This window comes from Anser cygnoides, chromosome 2 (assembly GCF_040182565.1).
Source record: "Anser cygnoides isolate HZ-2024a breed goose chromosome 2, Taihu_goose_T2T_genome, whole genome shotgun sequence".
Classification (NCBI taxonomy): domain Eukaryota; kingdom Metazoa; phylum Chordata; class Aves; order Anseriformes; family Anatidae; genus Anser; species Anser cygnoides.
In genome coordinates this window covers 48,239,699-48,253,722 of record NC_089874.1, presented here as the reverse complement: position 1 = coordinate 48,253,722, position 14,024 = coordinate 48,239,699, and positions in this window count along the sequence as shown.

Below are 14,024 nucleotides of genomic sequence, written 5' to 3'. Positions count from 1 at the left end.
AACTTCAGAGCCACCCCTCTCAAGACAGTACTTTACCAGATGAAATTTATTTTCACCTTGGATTCCTTCTGTTTCTCTTTTTAATCTCATTACTAGAAGACAGTAGCATTTTTACTCGTGATAATTTTTAAAACCATTGTATTTTAGCTATGAATATTTTAAAAAATTGCTTTGCTGTAATTCTTAGGATAGCTGCACCTTAAAATTGGAAAGGTGCTTGCAACATTTGTAGACTTATCCTAGTTAGCATTAATTTGCCTAATCTATGTATCAACAACTAGATAGCTGCACAATAGCGCAGAGCCAGAGTTTTATCACTTGTTAAATGCCTTTCCTATACTAAAGCTTGTTCTGTACCATCTGTCTGTTGGAACTAGGTAGGACTATAGAGCTACCTCAGATGTATCCATGCACAAACTGCCATTGTTACGAGTTGTGGGACCAGCATAACCAAGACAATCTGTAACAATGCTCTCTAGCTGGTAAAGGAGGATGTTGTCTGTTTTTTTTTGTTTGTTTGTTTTTTTTTTTTGTTTGTTTGTTTTTTTTTTTCAGGCTAGGTTCAAATTGCAATAGCAAAGACTCTTTCAGAGAGATTTTGTTCTCAAACAGGTAAACCTTTTTGTTCAGGCAAACCTTAGCTACTTTATTATTTTTTCTCTTTTAATTCTCAGTCAGCATTTAATAGTTGGCTTTCCAAATAATGGATAAGAACGTTCAGTTTATTTTCAAATTACCTTTTTTTTTTTTCTTTCATAGTAATTATATTAAAATAAAAACACAAAAATTGCAAAATACAAAAGCAAAGTTTGGTGACTGGTATCACACACATCACATGAATTGCTGTTACACTGATAAAGTTGCGTATTTGAAATTAAACCCAACAAAGATGTATATTAATGCTAAATAAAATGTCTGCAATTAATCTTAAGCAAGTTAAGCATGTGGTGCATGTCGGAGTTCACGAAGTCTTGCTATAGACAAATAATGTTGCATACATCAAGTATATCCCTGGAAGGACAGACAATTTAAAGTTATAAAATAAGTGTGGAGTATATAGTTAATTACAATTTACTCTGATAGTAATAAAGAAGTAAATAAGATTATCTCAATCAGTGCGTATAAGGAAATAAACTACTCTAAGTTTTGAAAAGGAATTTGAAATAAATGTCATGTTTATTGAAGAAGGTAGTTTTGATGTTCATAGAAGGTACCATCAAAAATCTGTCTGCTTTATATTGTGAAGTTTTCTCAACAGAGAAAGTGATCTGAAACTAAAGTCATCTGACGGTTTAAATTTTAAAACCTTGAAATCAGTAATGGAGTTAGAGACGTATCTGCTTTTCTACAAATAAGAATGCTGAGGGAAGAAAAATGCACTTCTTGGTAAGAGAGTTTATGAAATGGATAATTTAAAAAACAGATTGTGGACTGATGAAGGCATCAACAGTATTCATTCTCTTTGATGTAGAAAAACTGCATCAGTAAAGCCTGATTACCATGTCAAAGAAGGTGATACGAAAAATAATGCCTAAAAAATGTCACCAAGATACATTTACATTCATGTTATGTGGTCAGATGCTTTTTATTCTCTGTATCACTTTGTACACTGTATAGAGTGTAAAGGGTATAATGGAGTTATGTATTAATGTAACTATATCAATTTGATACCTTCAGGACTGCTACATGTAGGTCAGGGTTGCTAGCGATGGTTTATATGTAGGTACCTACACATAAATGGCTTCTCTAATGGGATGGAATTTTAATTTGATTTCTCGAATAACATTCAGGCATTGATTTAAAAAAAAAAAAAGTCAGTTTGAGAGACTGGAAATGAGGGAAATTATACCGGACGACTAAAGTTTAGGGAGCAGAAAACTGACCCCTTCAAAATGTCAAAAAAATATTTTAAATGGAATTCTGTTCAGTCCAACCTAATCCTTCAACCATTCTAATTGTCTAAATCTGAATCTAAACTCAAGTTTCTAAATATAAAGTCTGGTACAGCAGTGAGGCCAATACTCATGTCAACAGAAATCTATCTTTATGGCCCTGAATTACTATGCAAGAGGACAAATGACAGATGTGTTACCACTTGCTAAATGCTACGTCCTTGAATATAAATAAAATGAATATTCATTTTTCTTTTGGACTCAGTCTTCAGGATCAGCAGTGCATATGCCAGCGTATTATAATCGTGGTTTGGAGACAGAAAAGGATGTTGAAGAACATTTTGGATGCCATATGGAAATTCTTCTGTGGATTATACCAGTAAGTCATCTAGTCATATACAGGATTAGTTACTTCTCCATATGGTGTTTAAGGACAAAATTGTTGCTGGAATATTTTCCAAGAGCTATTTTTATGTCTTGTTGTACTATGCAACTGTGGTATAATCACATCATGACCTGCATCTACAGTGTGATATTTTAATGCATCCGTAGAGCATTATACAATTTCCTCCATATTTTAGCAACTGCAATACTCTCATTTAGTCATCTCTGAAGAACCATATGTAATCCATTCACTGCTATACATACATTTCTGTATTAACACAGTCTGTAAGACTGCAAAAATGGGTGTGGGTGGTATGAAATCACTTATGCTGCTAATTGACAACTATCCAGTTGCTTCCAGTTGTAAGCAGAAAAAGTCAACATGGAGTGGCAGATTAAAATAAAATAAAGGGGAAGGCATAAAATTATATTTTTTTCAGCCTGTTTGTTTAATGCTATTTTAAATTAGTTTTAGTTGAAAAAGTTAAAATATTTAGCTACAATAAGATTATTTTATTCTTTCTGTTCCATACATTAGCTAGCAAACTCTGTCAAGATGGCATAATTGTAAGAATTACAGACCAATGCCTATTCCCATTTGCACCAACACTTGAGTAAGCTAGGGTAGAAATTTTTTAGTGTGCATTAATCTCCAATATTTCTCAAAATACCTTTATAAAATAACAATACAAAACAAAACTTTATTCTAATTCTGTAACTTTCTGTAATAAAATTACATATGCGTAGTTTACATATTAAGCTTAGTAGTGAATGAGATTACTAGAGAACTCTGATTTCTATACTAGGAAAGGAAAAGATACGTCTGAGAAATGGAGAGGGAGTCTCAGATCACATCTGCCATGAGAATGAGTTCAGATATGACAACACCAACACGTATTAAGTTATCAATATTCCCATTTCACAGCTGTACTCTTAGTGGAGAGATCTTTTTCCACAGTAGCATAGTAATTATAAAGCAGTGATGCAGAAAATACCTATCTTGGTTCAAGTACTTCCTCAGCCCTGCAGCTTTCAAGCTTTCAGGGTAAAAGTGAATTAACCAATATGTTGTAGGCTACTGAAGAGGTGTGAAGCCATGGGGTACTTTTCCACCCATGCCGTGAAACTGAGTTAATGCATGCTGTGGATGACAAGAACGGACAGAGGGAAGATGGAAAACCAGTGCTGAAGTGTAGGGGTTTAGGCCCTTTCCAAGGGGAAAGGGAGTCCTATTTTGAGTCATTCTTCTCTAAGTTGCTTATATCTTTCACTGTCCTAGGTGTAGAGGGCTTGTTCATTTGTCTGGTGCAGTGAGGCCCTCTTTATGAGAGAGGACATGCCCACAAGGGTGCAATGCTAGGCTCTGCTCCACTTGGGAATCTGGGCTGGCATGTAAGCTTTGGCAAAATTTTAATACTAAAAGAGAAAAGTTTCTGCAGTTTTGCACTGGCTACCTCCTGGCAATGCTCATTTGGCCGTTACCGACCATCTCAGGCTCCACTGTCCTTCCCTTTTCCAGTGGAAGAAGGGACAGACAACTTGGGGAGAGTACAAGGAAGTTGCCAGCATATGCAGAGAAAAAATCAGGAAGGCTAAAGCCCAACACGAGCTCAGCCTGGCCACTATAGTTAAGGATAACAAAAAATGTTAATATTAACAGCAAGAGGAGGGCCAAGCAGAATCTCCATCTTTTATTGGATGCAGGGGGGAACATGACTACTGAGAGTAAAGAAAAGGCTGAGGTCCTTTATGCCTTTACATCTGTCTTTACTAGTCAGACCATTTATCCTTGGGGTACTCAGTCTCATGACATGGAAGTCTGGGATGGAGAGAAGATGAAATCCCCCACAGTTCAGGTGGAAACAGTTAAGAGACCTGCTGCTCCACTTGTCACAAGTCCATGGGGCCAGATGGGATCCACCCAAGGGTGCTGAGGGAGTTAGTGAATGTGATTGATGGGCCGCTTTCCATCATCTATTAGTGGTCATGGTCATCCGGAGAGGTGCCAGATGACTTGAGACTTGCTAAAGTGATGCCCATCTATAAGGAAGGTCATAAGGAGGATGTGGGGAACTACAGGCCTGTCAGCCTGATCTTGGTGCTGGGAAAGGTGATGGAACAGGTCAAAACTGAAAAAAAACACAAAAAATGGAAAAAATACCAGCTGAAAAGAGATCATGTTTAGAGCTACTACAGTACTGCAGAAATTTTACATTCCTTGCCCTTCCTCTTACATTCCCTGAATTTTTCCTGGAGGATCATATTATCATCATTCATGTATCCATGTAAATCATGCTGCAGCTTCTGAATACCTTACATATTGGCAAAACATGTCATTTTAAACAACAACTTGCAATTCTAAAAGTATCTTTTCTACAAAATACCTAATGGCTCCATCTTGCTCCTAAAAAGATGGTATGCAACTAAGAGATTTTTTTTTCTTTTTCCCTCTAGAAAACATTGAGGGCATGTTTCCAAATGCAATGCAGGCAACTGAAAAGAGCATTCTGGCATATTGATTTTCTAGCTGGCTCAGTTAATTTGTGTGTGTGCATGTTTATTGTTGCTACAGAACAGATTTTATGCTAGTAATACAATTCTAATATTAACTAGCCCCTATAAAAACTAATTAATTGACACAAGATCCCTAATTCTACTTAAAGGACTAGAAAAACTCCATTTAAAAGTTTTCTTTTTCTTTTGTTTCTTTTGCTTCTTTTAGGATTTAACATTTTCAATGTTCTTTTTGTTATCGTCCATAAAACAAGATCAAATGCCCACATGCCAATATGCTAATAGACAAAGTCAACAACAAAAATTGAGTCATCAAGAAGTTCTAGTGGCAGGTACTGTGTTGTGCCAACTCCAGGACTGTTTCCAACATCTGATGAGTTGTTTGTCAGGGAATGTGTTACTGCAAGGCCTAAATTTAACATAAAAAGTACTTCAAAATGGAAGTTTAATTCATACAGATTTGAAGTTAACATTATCACATTTAATTAATATTATCTTTTTAATATCAAATCAACTATGTAGAATGGCTGAAGTGCTACAGCAAATCAGAAATGCTCTAACAGGAAGCATCACATTATTTCATCTATGCTAATTAAACACTGAGATTATCGAAAGCTGCTAGCTAGCTGATTCTATCCTTTAGTGACAGAAAGTGAGAACAGGTCAGATTAGTGTTAGATTGCCTTCAAATTTGTTCAAGGTGATTTGCTCATTACAGGATTTTAAGGAAATAGCTGAAGCAATGTTGGGACTTGCTATTATTTTGACAGGTTGTGAAGGTTTGGGAATGTACCAAAAAGTTGGGGTAGGAAAAATGCAATGATTCATTTTTAAGGACAAAGGAAAGAGACAAGAAATTATGTATTGGTCAACTTTGTCTTGATTCTTTAAAAAAGAACTAGAATGAGTCATTTGACATATTATTTTTGAGTACCACCAAGGCACCAGGCAAGAGTCAACATGTATTTTGTCACAAGCTTTGGCAACATATCTTTTTCCCTTCACAACAACTGAAGCAAGGAAAATTCAGCTTGGACATCAAAAAAATCTTTCTAAAGATAAGGGTGGTGAAATAATGAAATGTATTGCGTAGGAAAGTTGTAGCATATCCACCAATGGAGACTTTCAGAAGTAGTCTAGGCAAATATTTGCCAAGAACATGGTTGATCTTACTTTGGATGAGTGTGAGAGGTTTGATGATTTCTGGAATCTTGCAGATCAGATCAAATTCTTAATAAGCAGCACACAATACAATAGTCAAACCTAGACTCAGACTTAAAATAAAATGGAATCACTCAGTCCTCATAGGAAGCTGTCGTGGTTTTGGCTGTAATAGAGTTATTTTCTGTGTAGAGCTCATATGAAGCTGTGTTTTGGATTTTTAATGCAAATAGTGGTGATAACACACCAATGTTTTTAGCTGTTGCAGAGCAATGCTTACACAGAGCCAAAGACTTTTCTACTTCTTGTGCTGCCCTGCCAGTGGGAGTGCACAAGAAGCTGGAAGGGGACACAGCCAGGACAGAGGACAGCAGTCACAAACTGACCAATTATATAAGACCCATACTTACTAGAATTTTGTGGTAAAATGGCAGTGCTGAGTCACTTCCTGAGGTGCAAGAATAATCAAGAAAATCACGAATATGCAAGAGATTGTTTTGTTTTGTTTTAAACAAAGAATCATTGAAATAAACATTATCAAGTAGGTATATTCCAGGATTTCCCTGAAATTCAGGAATTAGAAGCAGCGGAAAATTGAAAGAATCCAGATACTCTCTTGTCATAGTGAAACACCATAATTAGGTATTGAAGATAGCTTCAGTAGCAAACTTGAATACATTAAGAAGGCAAGAACAAAAATGTGCAAGAAGTATGAGGCATGCCTGCAGCTGAACCTAGGTGACTGAGTAAAACAAAACAGTTTCTGAAAAATAAACAAACTTCCATTTCTCAATGTGTCATCATTCCTGGACTCTTTGAAAAATATGAGAGTACTGTGCTGTAAACCTTGTGCAAATAGTAGTAGCCGTGGAACTTTTGGTGGTAAAAGGTCCTGTTCCCAAGAGATCCAAGGGTAGCTTTGTGGATGGCTGCAGCATGACATGAACGCACATGCACAGAGACACGCACGACTGGAAAACCTACATTTTCCAATGAGAAATGTACAACCACTGGAGGTTTTGAAGCTCCTCACCCCAGACAGTATCTATGAAAATCAAACTGCTTTGGGGTAAGACGGTCAACAGTGGGCTCTAGCATGGTAAAGATGGCATTAAGAAATGTTATTACACATTATAAGGCTGTTAATCAGATACCTACACCTTCTCAGTCAATAAAGACTATAACTGCACTGCTCTGCAAATATGGGATTAGTTTAAACTGTTATGAAACTGAGATTCCTTTTTTTGTACCTCCTAAGCCAAACTTGCAAGCTGATAGACCACAGAAAGACTTGGTGATAAACTTGTCTCTGACATTTGTGACAAGCATGCCACTGTTACTGTGGTGCAGTCTGGAAACATTATCAGTGCTGGAATTTTCCTGACTGTAATCACTGTCCTACTTTCAGACATGGTCTTCACATTTCCTGATATGCTACTTGTCAATGGCTTTGCAATACATGTATTGATAACGGTCCTTTTCTGAGTAACTGCACGGTGAATCAGAGCATGCAGTGGGAAACTAAAACATGGACTGCATCTGTTAACAGAAAGGTTAGAACTGTCATGTAGTACTTGCTACAGGATAAAGCTATCAGTTACTTTTCTGTGAAAGCAAGGAAGCGTCATCATCACAGCCTTGGAAGCCAAAGCTCACCACTTCTTCTGGCTTCCTTAAGCCAACAGCAACATGTCCTTTGCAGAATGGAATAATCAAGGAAAACTTGTCCCCTACATTCACAATAGAAACATAATTTATTACATCAGTATTTTCCAGTTTGTTTTATGTTCTTTTACTATACTGGAGATGGCTGATATACAAAAAGACTCGTGGTTTTCCTCCTACCTAGAAAGTGTGTTTTCCTTAGGTGGTTATAATTTCATGCCTCTTTTCTGTTCTGAGGAGCTGTGTTTTCTTACTCTCTTGGTGTTCTAGCTAGATTACACAATCCATGTCTTGGGGTCACTTTTTTTTTTTTTTTTCCAAAGTGCATTTGAAAACAAACTAATCGTTTGTTGAAATTCTGTATAAAAGAACAAAAATAACAATGCAGACAACGCTTGCATTATCTTCACCACCACCTTCAAAACAGGATGCATCAGCAAAATTCTGTCTAGCGCCTCATCGTATGCACAGATGGCATGAAAACTGCTAGTAAAACAGCTTGGTTTCTTTCTTTCTCACTTTCCTATCCTTGATTTTTCATTCTTGATTTAATTTATCGTTTTCAAATCTTTTGAATTTTTATTACATCAGATCATTTTTGTAGCCTTGCACAGACATTTCTTTACTGAGAGCTTAAAAGATAGCTGCATTATGTTCCTTGCAATAATGCTTTTCTTTTTATAATTATTTCTAGCTTGACAGATGACTCTGAAGCCTTCCTCAAGGAAGATGACTTCGTTTCTCAGTGTGTGTGTCACTGTTGCAGTGCTGTTTTGAATACAGTACTGGAGATATTTGTCTGGGTAAAAAGCCATCAATCTATACTAAGTTGTGCCTAAGCAACACCCAGCGCCCTCCCTTCTCCCAATTGAGCGAAACACTTTTTCTAAGAAAGCTTCACTCAGCTGTTTTCAAGCCCATTCGTCCCTCTCAGCCCCAGCGGGCTCCCAGTGAGCTCCGCCAGGACCCTGCAAAGGGACTCTGCAGAGTGTACCCCTGCAAAATCTGCTTACACTTGTGAGATTTCAGACCATTAATACCAATTAAAACATCACAGCTCAATAGGTAAAGAAAACTAGAAAGAACGTTGAATAAAACCTTTGATTTTTTCATTTCCTGGTAACCATTTGTATTTTCTACCAGGACCACAGTTACTTTATAATTTCCTGTTACATTACTGTATATCAGTTACCTATTTAATAAAACTTGATAAAAAGAAAATCACAATATGTATTTGGAACTACATGCTTCATCTATAAACTCTTTATTCACGCTGCACCTACATAAAATATTCATTACTTCAGTGCAGTGGTTATTAGAAAGAAGCTGTTTCAACTGCCCCACACTGTTAAAAAACAAACAAACAAGCAAACAAACAAAAAAAGGCAGGAATTTATGTAAAGCACAAAACCAAAACCCAGCCTGAAAATTTGCCACTTTTTAGGCTGACATGTAACTTTTAAAGTATTTATCCATCTGAAATCTCATATGAAATCACTCATAAATAGATAAAAAGGCATTCCTAGTGTGTTTTTATCTTCCAAATTTCTAATTTTAACATTTGCTAGACAAAATGCATAAATGAATGCAGGCCTTTAGAGATGCATGAGGTAGCACATGCTCCCCCTTCCTGGTGTTCGTCAGTATCACACAGGGAGAGAATTTATACAAGCAGATCATCAAGCCTGTAGTTGGATGAGACTGTTGAATAAAAGGTCCTTTACCTGTAAAAAGAGCCACAAAATAGTGCCCGTTGGGTGTCTCTACTGCGTTTTTATACCTGGCTGAATTAAAGACATTCAGTAGCATTATTTTCTTACTCATGAGTGGGGCACTGGCTCCCAAAGAACACAGAGGCCTAAGTTACAGCCATATGTAATGTAGGGTGTGTGAAAGCAGACTCCGTCCTGTTTTCCTCTTCTTCCAAGCCTTTTCATTATGATTTAACCCAGTGACCACTCTTCACTGCTAACATATGAACAAGAATACTGTGCAAGCGGTTTGTGTTGGCCAACATCATACTTTCACTCCCTGCCTCAATATTAACTTTTTAATTGCTCTAGCAACAATTAAGACCAACAGCATCAACAATCAATACCATACGAGCTTGCTTTTTGTACGACCTATGTGAGAGGGACCTTTACAGAAGGTGCTTTGTCCCTACTAATACCAGAGTGGAGCAGAATGATGGTCAAGATCTCATCTTTGCCTTTGTGGGTGGGAAAGGAAGCTCGTATTTATTTAGACTACTGCATTTATTTAGATTAGAATACTGAACCATAACTGTAAGGATAAAACCTATATGTTAACCTAAGTGTAAGGTTCCTCTGCTTTAAGAAAGGAGTTTTTTTTTTTTTTCCCAAGAGAAGGTCTTAACTGGCAACAAACACAAGGGAGACAAATATTCAATTCCCTGGGACATAAATTGCTAAAATAAGTACTTACTGATATATAACAAAAGCTCTTCTACGACAAATCAGTGTGCAAGGAGTAGAGCAGTCCTTGGCTGGTGTTTGGACAGGTTAGGCACAAAAGCTACATCTAGCAGTGAGCTTGCACCTGGTATCCATTATGGTCCATTTAAACCCATGCTAAATCCCATGTAAACGTGGGTTTACGTGGCAAGGTTTTGGTAGTAGGGGGCTGCAGGGTGGCCTCTGTGAGTAGAGTCCAGAAGCTGCCCCATGGCAGATAAGGGCCAGTTTGTCAGCTCCAAAGGGACCCACCAGTGGCCAGAGCTGAGGCAATGAGCAATACTGTTTGTGCCTCTGTGAGGGCAAATTTAAGAAAGGGAAACTGCTATGCTGCAGCAGCTGGGAGAGCAAGGAGTGAGAAGCAGCCCTGCGTCCCCCAGGTCAGTGCAGCAGGAGGGCAGGAGGTGCTCCAGGCAGGCAGCAGCAGTTCCCCTGCGGCCTGTGGAGAGGCCCCTGGTGGAGCAGGCTGTCCCCCTGCAGCCCACGGGTCCCACACGGAGCAGATCTCCACGCTGCAGCCCGTGGAGGAGCCCCCGGTGGAGCAGGTGGATGTGGCCTGGAGGAGGCTGCGGCCCATGGAGAGCCCCCGCAGGAGCAGGCCCCGGGCCGGAGCTGCAGCCCGTGGAGAGGAGCCCACGCAGGAGCAGGGGGTCTGGGGGGAGCTGCCGCCCGTGGGGGACCCGTGCTGGAGCAGTTTGCTCCTGGGGGATGGACCCCGTGGTACGGAGCCGTGTGGAAGCAGTTCCTGAAGAGCTGCTGCCTGTGGGCAGCCCCCGCAGGCTCAGTTCGGGCAGGACGGCATCCCGTGGGAGGGACCCCACGGGGAGCAGGGGCAGGGAGTGACCGTGAGGGAGCGGTGGGAATGAAGCATTAGGGACTGACCGCAGCCCCCAGTCCCCATTCCCCTGCGCCACCTGGGGGAGGTAGAAGAGGGTGGATGGGGGGAAGGCGGTTTTAGTTTTAGTTTCTCACTGCTATAACTTATTAGTAATAGGTAATAAATTACATTAATCTCCCTGTGCTGAGTCTGTTTTACCCATGGTGATAATTACTGAGTGATCTCTCTGTCCTCATCTCAACCCTTGCACCATTTTCATTATTTTCTCCTTTTCCTTTGAGGAGGTGAGGTGAGAGAGCAGTTGTAGTGGAACCCAGCTGCCCTGCTGAGTAAAACCACAACCCTGTGCAGGCGTTACTATGTTATACGTATCATGGTGTGTACAGCCTGCTGTGGACAGACATGTTATGCTAGCCGCCTTCTGTTCCTAGCCGATGTCTGGTAACACACACAAACATCTCTTTCATGAAGTCACATATCAAGCAGATGTTCCCGATGAGCATCTAATATGATAAAAAGCTAGTTTTTATATGACCATATTACATAGTTCTTGCAGCTAGCAATTTAGCAATCCAAGAATAAAATTGTGGACTGAGATCAAGAAAGGAACATGCTTAGAAAAACTCAAAGATTCTGTGATACCTGTACCATTTTCATGTTTTTTATACATAAGAGGGCTGGTAGACGTCAGAGCTCTTCCCTTTCCTAAAATAACATTATTTATTATGAGATTCACAACACTAGTTTGGTTTTTAAGTTACATCTCCATTGCCTTCAGCTCTTGTACTTTTTCATGAATGTAGATTTTCCATGTAGCATGACAGCATTTTGAGAGATTTATGGTATTTGCCTTCTTTAGGCAAGTATCTTATGGATTTCTCCTAAAGGAATTTAAATCCATGACATCCCTTTCTGATTTCATCATTTTTTTAGTTTTCAAAATAGCTGTTCAAGCTCTGCAGCTAGTGCCCAGGTAATATGAATAGAAACACAGAATAACAAGCAGCTTTCGCCACATCTGTGCCTTGAAATCTTTCACTATCCTAAATTGAACAAATTTATGGAAGAATTGACAACTTTCTTACTGTTTTTGACTAAGCTAGTCCTTTGAGGGGGAACTGCCTGCACATCTTAAACAGCCACAAACCACCAAAGGCATTAAAAGCTAACGGTATCCTGAGAAACACGTTAATACTTCAACTAAAGAAGCTCAGGTCTGCTGGGCAAGCTAGAATAAAAATGAAAAGGTTTGAAATCTCTGCCCTCATCCAGCATATTTTTTGAAGCTTTCTGAGTGGTGCTGGGTCTGGCTGGGACGGAGTTAACTTTCCCTGCAGCAGCCCATACAGTGCTGTGCTCTGCACGTGTAGCTAGAACAGCGCTGGTATCACACCAGTGTTGTGTCTATAGCTGAGCAGTGCTGGCACCGCATCAGGACTCCCTCCAGACCCACCAAGAGCCAGCAGGCTGGGGGCGGGCAAGAGGTGAGGAAGGAACACCACCAGGGCAGCTGACCTAAACCAACCAAAGGGATATTCCATGCCATGGGGTGTCACACTCAGCATAAAAGGTGGAAAAAGGAAAGAGAGGAGAGGGGTGGGCTCTTGTTATGAAAAACGCCTGTCCTCCTAAACAACGGGGCTAAGCGTATTGAGGCTCTGCTTCAAGGATGTGGTCAAGCATCGTTAGTTGGTGGCAAGTAATTTCTTTCCCCTCTCTCTCTGTGCTTTAACACAGCCTTTGCTTTTTATTCCCCCCTTCTTCCCCCCTTTCCTCTTCACCTTTAAATTATTTAATTTTCCCTTAATATTTTTCCCTTAATAATTATTTTTCCTTTAATTAAATTATCCTTATTTCAACCTGTGAGTTTTTTTTTCCTTTTCTTCTTCTCCTTTTCTGACGAAGAGGAGCGAGAGAGCACTTGTGTTCAGCTGCCTAGCAAGGTAAAACCTTTTTTTTTTTTTTTTCCCTATCACACCTCTTCCTGCCTCCTGCTCCCCCATTTTGCAGGCCCTGACTATGTCTGTCCTTTTCTGCCTACTCCCCTTTGCACTCCAGAACCTTCACAGACGAGTGTGCTCCCCAGTAAAGTGTCAGTTCCAGCTTACTTCTTTTTCAGTGGTTTGGACCCATCAGGACTGGACTGACAGCCACAACTCCTTTAAACAAAATGTAACATACACTAGCAGGCAATGATCCACAATTACCACCTGTCAACATTTTATCTGGCCACATAATGCATTCTATAGCATAGAAAATAATAATAAATATATATTTTTTTCAGTTAAGAAAAAGTTGTCTGTAACATGGCTTGCTCTTTATGGATTTTCTAAGCCTTCACTTTTCTTAGCTAGTAGTAGGCATTTATCTTGGGTCCTACATGTTTTATTTTGCTATAGAAGTTTCTTTGCAGTAAGTATTAGACCATACATAAGATTTTTGAGGGAGGTAAGTTTATTGACTCTTCCAAAGAAGTGTGAAAAATTACAATAAAAATACTAGCTTTAAAACAAAGGATGAGGCTTTTTTTTTTTTAAAAAAAAAAAGAAAAAACTTTTGGGATCTTTACCACAGTGATTAAAATGACACCCTGCACCTAGCCTGCATTAATCAAGTAAGTAACTTTCTCTGCTGGGCTCATCAGTTTGATTCATTTTGAAATGCTGGGAACTTTATTTGTTTAGGATAAGATGACCATAAAGAGGTAGAAATGTCTGATTTGCAGCATTTCTAATAGTGTAATTTCACATTTTTTGGGCCTCTCAGTGAATAAATCTGTAACAAAACAGTAAAGGAACTAAAGTTCACAATTTCATTATACTACCTTGCCGTAGAAGGGTGGTGGGAGGTTTTGATTTTTAAAGCAGAAAATACACCTTGGTTTTCCTGAGACACTTTCTCCTTGAACAGCTCGAATTTTGATAGCAAACACAAATTATGCTGAATGAACAGTGTAAGGTAGCATGCAAACCCTGAATTCAGCAGCTCTTCTAAAATAATCTATGATTCTAAAACTGCAAAACAGTCTCACTTATAAGTAACTTGGTTAAGTGTTTGATATTTTCAAACCGCAGATTTTCAGCTTTTAGGTTTTTA